The sequence below is a fragment of the Apium graveolens genome, chromosome 4 (genome assembly GCF_009905375.1).
Source record: "Apium graveolens cultivar Ventura chromosome 4, ASM990537v1, whole genome shotgun sequence".
NCBI lineage: Eukaryota > Viridiplantae > Streptophyta > Magnoliopsida > Apiales > Apiaceae > Apium > Apium graveolens.
In genome coordinates this window covers 45,463,651-45,471,208 of record NC_133650.1, presented here as the reverse complement: position 1 = coordinate 45,471,208, position 7,558 = coordinate 45,463,651, and positions in this window count along the sequence as shown.

Sequence of the window (7,558 nt, the reverse complement as noted above, 5' to 3'; positions counted from 1 at the left end):
AATATGTAAGCAATTTGATTCAGTGCTTGGCATTTAGTTTGTATGAATTTGTGGAGTAGTATCGTATATCTGTGGTTCGTATTCGGGTCTACAACAATCAATGGTTCAGAAATAATAAGGTTTACGGCTCAAAGATCAACAAATGAAATCAAGGTTTAGGGTTCAGTGCTTCAAAGCACTTGTAATATGAAACAAGACTATTAATCAACTACGATATATCTCGAGAAAGTTCAGAACACTTGCCTGATATTAGCTTGCTATACTTCTCTAACTTCCAATCACAATCTCCTACTCATCGACTCTCTGTTTCCCTTTCCTACGCCTTGCCTCTTCTACTCACATATCATAAACATCTATCAATACTCAACTCATACGATTATATTCGGTATACACTTCTATCTTCCCTTCATTTTACCCAAATCTGATTAACGGGTTGAAAGTTACGCTATAAACAAGTAAACACCGAACATATAGACCGACAACTAAACAAGTCAAATATAATATGTAACACGTCAAACAATCAATGATATATCATTTATAAAGGAGTCTCGGGTCATAAACAGACTTTTGGGTATTTAATATGATTTTTAAAACATTTTTCGGAATTAAAACGGGTCGTTGGATTAATTTCGAAGCAATAAACAGGGTTCAGTTGGCCAAATCGGGCTTCAAAACAATTTTATAATGATTATCGATCCTTGAAAACAATTTAAAATAATATTTTGAAGCTATAAACTATTTTTTGGAATTTTTAAATTATTTTTAAATAATTAAATCTAATTAAATAATTAATTAAAATCAATTAATAATTAATTAAATCAATTAATCAATTAATTTTCGAACTAATTGACCAATTAATCAATTAATTATTAACTAAAATTAATTAACTAATTAATTTAGATTTATTTTTGAATTAAAAATAATTTTTGAAATTAAAATAATAAGTTTTTGGAATTTTCAGAAATTAAAAATGAATTTTTATAATTAAAATAAATAGGAAATATGATTTTTAAATAATTTATAAACAGGAATCCTATTTTTGCAAACTTTGCAAAGTACAGGGACTAAACTGCAATTTTGCAGTTGAGTCGCCGGAAAATTACGGGGATGGCCGAAGAACACTTTCCCGGCATCCTCACACCACCATCTTCTCCAGATTACATCTTCTAAATACCAGGAATTTAACCATGCAATCAAAACCCATCAATAAACCCTGGGTTGGCCGGAAACTTCAAAACACAACTCCCTTCGATTCAGGGATCCTGTGTTAACGAGCTATATACCAATCGATTGCAAATTTCATAAGGAACACAACCCACTATATTTCAACAGCTAATAACCCCTAGAACAAAAAGTCCTAAATTTCAATTAAGAACATTCATACGGGTTATAAACCCTAATTTTAAAATTCGAAGATTAAACTCAATTTTGAACATGTTATTGAACTCCAAATCAGTCATATGACATATGAAAATCACCAGGAGAACAAGCTCTACAACATGCAAGCATCAAATCATTCAAACAATCATCCGTACAAAAATTCATATTTTTAATCAAAATAATTCGAAAATAAATAAAAATATAGAAAATAAACCTTTGATTCTGCAGATCTGAAACTTTGATAATCTGATAGAACACTTCAAAGCCTTCGTTTTGGTTACTCAAGCTTTCCAAACGGATTTCAATAACACCTCCGAATTGCTGTTTGATTCTTGACAGTTTATAAGAATATATAGATTTTCTCTGTAAAATTATATAATTACTGTTTGCAAATGATTTTCGGTACGAAATAAAATACGGTAAAGGCTATTTATAATTACGGAAAATTAATATCCCGTTAGATCATTCCGGATATAAAATGGTACGTTTATTTATAAAAACAGATCCAAACGGTACCGATTTTCGGGATAATTATCCAAATCAGTACAATTTGTACTGCGGTCTTGGTCTCAGCGCCTGGTTACATGTATTATGAGGTGATAATTATAATAGTTTAATAAAAAGATCCCGTTTATCAAAAATACGAATTTTATTGATTTACCGAAACGAATAATGTATCGAAAATATTCCGCCGGGACCCGCACAGGACAAACCGTACGCCGGATCGAAAAAGACGAAACATGGAAAATGCTCGGAATATTGCAATTAGGTTAAGAAGGAGTTCTCAGAAGAGTTTCAGGTTATAAAAATGTAAAAACGGGTGACGTCAGTTGGTTCCCGATTATATAAAATAGTTTATAAATACTTGGAAAAAAGATTTTATGAAATTCATAAATTTACTATAAGATCATAAATCAACATAAAAATAAATAAGAAGATATGACAATTATCTATATTTTATTTTGGACATATAAAAATTAAAATACTCAATTGATATTATTTTTAAACATCCAAATACATATACCACTTAACAATTAATTCACAGAATAAATACTGAACATGCATAATATTTATTTATTAGCAAAAATAATTACACGATATATCCCAGATATTACAATAATGCCTGTTTTCATTCAATTGCTTGTTCTTAGTGTTCGGGACAGAAATCTCACTGACAAATCTGTAACCTTGCCATGTTTAGCTAGATCGTGTCGTAAGCTTCGTTTTGATATGTGGTTCGCTTGGATCCGATGTACGGTTTAGGAGAAACAACTGTTTTAAGTAACGGCATTTCACGAGCGAACCATTACCCCACGCTTTACTTTGAAACCCTGATTAAGGCCCTTAAATGACTAATTGGAGTACGAAACAATTATAAAAGATTAATTGGTCAGTTTGTAGAGTATTCGCGAAAGAGTCACCTTAAAAAGTTAAACGGTTAAATTTATAAAAATGGTGGAGTCGAGGGTACTCGAGCGACTTATGTGAATCGTTAAGCACAGAAGCGAACGTTGGGGTCCAATTGGTTAAAGTCTAGTTTCTTAAGAGACCGTGGTTTAATTCCAACTTATATGTAGTTTATAGGTTATAGACTCGCACCAGGCCTATTACCACCCTCAGTCGCTCAGACAGTTTTCTACCCGTTATACAATTGTTGTGATGTATATATTTGTTTGTTCATTATCTTGTGATAAGTGCATGGTTGTTATTAGCAAGTCTTGCAATATATTGGAGCATGTTGTTATGATATATATATATATATATGCATGCCTGTTTCGTAATCTTGATATCTCATTCTTGATTCAATTGATTATAAACTGCATAATACCTATGCTAGAGATAAGCGGTACTTGCGTATACCCTTAGTATAGGGGACTTAGAGTTGAACATTTTTCTAAACCGGGAGGCGATGTTCCCGAGAATATAATATATATATAGTTTTCAAAACTATTAATCGAATAAGGTTTATTCGATAATTTTATATTATAAATGAATATTAGTCTGAATGTTCATTCGAGGACTTATGACTCCGCTTATTTTATTAAATAATATTCTTTGTTTTTATTAAAGAATAATGTTTCGATATTCGCCGAGTATTCAAGAAATGATTGATATCATCAATCATTCTTACCTTAAATATTTTCAGAAAGTTATTCTCAAAACTTTTATTTCATTTACTTTCTTAAAAGCTATTCATTATTGGAATATTAATTATAGCGTAAAATTCAGATTTTCTTTGATTTTCTTGGAATTGATTTATTCTATTAAATCATCCTTATTCCAGATGTTTTCAAAAATATTTTTGAGTCTTCAAAATGATTTTAAAGGTTAGAGCGGATCCCAAAACTTGTTTTCTAATTTAAGATCTTCCTTTCAAAAGGGATTCAAATACTCACTTAAAAGTCTGAGGGATCCGGCTCCGTGATGTATTTTTTATATTTACAATAAGGTTGTTGTGTTGATAAAAGAGTTTTTGATTACTTACCCAACACTCGGGAAGTAAAACTCTTGGAATGAGTTTAATCCATTAACAGGCATTTCCTGGGAAATATCGGTGAGTTTTCCTTTCCAACTAGATACGACTTATTGGTGGAGCCGTATCAACAAGTTTCTACTTGGGGAAAGGGGGAACGAGCTTTACGTTTCAGAGTCATGGATTTCATCTGAACTAGGAGTGGCGTAAGTGATCGAGTGCCGTCGGCCCAGCCTTATTATATTGGCCAAATGGCCCGGAAGTTCCGCTAAGACGTTCCATTCCTTAGGAGTCCAGCGTTCGGTCGACAAGTAAATCCGACTGGTCTCCTCTACATGTAGAAAATTATGGGGTTGCACTCTTACGACTGATCATCGTGAGTGGTCTTCCTGGCGCGGTAAACTCCCGAAATGAGTTCATCATCCAGTTTGGATATTTCTGCAACACTACCCAGAGCATTTCGATAGAAAGGCTACGGATGGGTGATTGATGAAGTGTTGTTAGGGTCAAATGGTTATAATGATGTTTCCATTGAATGAAGTACCTCATAACTTCATTTCTTTTAAACAATATTTCAAAGATTGATTTTATACAAGTTTTGTCTTATAGCTTCATCTATCGGATGAATTATTTATACCTTGAATAGTGGTAGTTCGAGTAGTATTCGGAAAAGATATAAGTATATTGGAGTATCTCGTAACTTCATCTTTTCAACTTATATCTAGTTAATGATTTTCTTATGTACAATAAAGATTTTCGTAAAAACGTTGAGACAAGGTTAAATATATGAGATCACCTTGCAACGATATTTTATACAGTTATAAACTGGAACTCTATGTATATTATACATGTCAGAGGATTTCAAAGATTTTGAGAAGTATATATGTATATATATACTGAATATTTTGCGCTTTCGTCGCATTAAGACATCAAACTTGGTTCATTCCTTCTTGACCAAGACTTTCATGAGTACTATGAGAATACTCATATATTGTTAATTATTATTCATATTATTTCGGTGGGCTTGTTTCTCACCCTTTCTTTCTTCTTTCATCACAGAACAATAGATAGACAAGATGAACAGGACTAAGCTCCCAATTCATAAGCGGTTAGGAAATGTTCCGCAGTTTCCTGGAGGCGTTGATGCCGCTGTAGCTGAGGTAGGAACTACCAATAGGCTAGGTTTTCAACTTTTGATGTACCAGACTTATGTATATTATGAATTGTAATAATGGAAAAGAATATGTAAATCTATTCAGAAACCCCTTTTGAGGTGTAATGACTTATAATTGTGGAATAAAATTACTTGTGTTATTTTGGTATTTATCTCTGAGACTATAACTTGTGGTGTGTGTGTATATTGTGGGGTCACAGTATGCAATAATTGGTTGTTTATTTAGATTAAGTGTTGCTAAGGGAAATGGAACTCATGACAACCCAGATCTCGGACCCCGGATTTGGGGGTGTTACAGAAATGTTATCAGAGCCCAGAGTTATAAACCTCAGAGATGATGCGTCATTAAAATGATAAGTTCACTAAGATAATAAGAACTCTTTCCAACTTCATAGTCGTACTACCTAACGTAGTAATAACAGTCAAAACCCTTATGGGAACCCTTATAAATATCATGATAGTAACATAGTTCGTTATCGTATAGGGCAGCGGGGCACCGAACCCTGAGGTTAAGGAGCATCAGCATGAGGATGTTATATTACATATTGGAGATCAGATTGTGAATCTGATAGGGTACCCTAATGATGGACCGAATGAGATTCATACTGAGAATGTTGTGGTTGAGGATGTTATCCTAGAAGGGATTGTTACTGAGGAGGATCTCGTGGAGGATTTTGACGAGAATAAAGAGAGGACCGCTGAAGTGATGACCGTAGTCAGGGAGACTACCAGAGCTAGGATGGCTCGAGGGTGGCACTAGAGGATGAAGAGTTACCAAAGGCATAGAGGATAATGAGGGCAGAAGGAGTGGGGCCTTCCATAGCACCAATTATACCATTATTAGACCCTCTCCCAGAGGCTCCTATAGACATCCATGAGGTTCCACCAATTCCTGTTCCGTCCCCTGTACATAGCCCAGCACCTACTGAGGAAATGCCACCTTGTTGTGCATATGTTGTGTACTTGATGATTTCATAAACAAAACACCTAAGTAGATTTTACTTAGTGAAATAATGTAGCACTCGACGGATAAGGATTAAAGTCCCGACGGATAAATCATTTTAGTCCCGACGGATGATGACTTATTATCCATCGAGTGAGTAGCTTATGTAATAATGAGTCTGTAGCACATTTATGCATACACCTTTTTATAGATTCTGTAGTAGCATATAGGTCATGTTGACTGTAACTAGCTATGCAGAATAGGTTGATTAATTGTACATAGATGATGTCTTGTAATTCTGCATAAATGAATTGAAGTCAAGTGCCAAAATAGCTACCGACGGATGATTAACAAAGCCATCGACGGATGATCAAATACCTATCAACGAATGTTTATATAGCAGTCGATGGATGATCAATGAAGCCATCAATGGATGACCATAAAGTCGACGGATGATCATGTACTCAACGGATAAAGAATTCAAATATCAGTTGACAGTGACAACTGGTCATATGCGTCAAAGTGTATGCAAATGGAATGAGGAAGCCTATTAACTGGGTAATAGAGAACAAAGTAACAAAGCATTAGACCCGATAGTTTTTATAATGATCCTGTCTTTTGACTTTGTAATCTTGGTAATATATAAACCAAGAAGTAGCAAATAGAAACTAAGAGCTGAGATACAAAAAGTGAGAAACATTTGTAAGCAGAATTATTAGCATTTCTCTGTATTCTCAGTAGTTCATATTTGTAAGCAGCTGTGAGCATTCTTGCACACAAAGTTCTCTCGATATAATATATATCTCTGGTGGAATTGTTTAAATCCACCAGAAAGTTTTTAAAGACTCTTGTTTTTAATTACTTGTGTTTTGATTCACTTAAGTTTTTATTCCGCATTGTGCTAATCAATACATTTATATTTATATTCGAGTTCGAACATTTTTATTTTAAGAAAAAGGTTCAAGAATTCCATTCAATCCCCCTTCTGTAATTCTTGCTATATTATTAAGGGACTAACACACCTTTATCTCATGCACCATTGTCACCCGATACCGTGCTTGGTTATCCATTTAGATCTCCTGGGTCTGCACCACCTGCACCCCATGGACTGCTAGGTGCTACTATTGAGGCTTCTCTTATCGCTGATTATCATATAACTTTGGGTGGCCTGTCTGAGGCCCGTAATGTTAGAAGTGATCTGTTGGATCGACTTACTGCACCAAGGATTGAGGGCGGGGTACTTCCGGCAGGATTAGCTTATAGCATGGACAGGATTGAGGCTACGACCCGAATTACAGCTAGAGGCCATCTTAAGGGTTAGATTGATCCAGCTCTAGTTGCGACTATCTTACACCTCATCACTTCTTTAATGGAGTAGGTTAGGGATGTCGTGCGTGCCCGCATTTCTTGAATCATAGTAGTGTGCAGAGTCAGAGCTATCAGACAAGGATTTTCATGCAGCACCGCTTTTGGAGGATTAGCCTAAGTTATGAATGATTAGTTTTTAATGAATAAATGATTATTTTTTGTAGTACTTTTGGGATAGAAGCGATCAGATCAAATGATGTAATTCTCCTTCATATGTTTA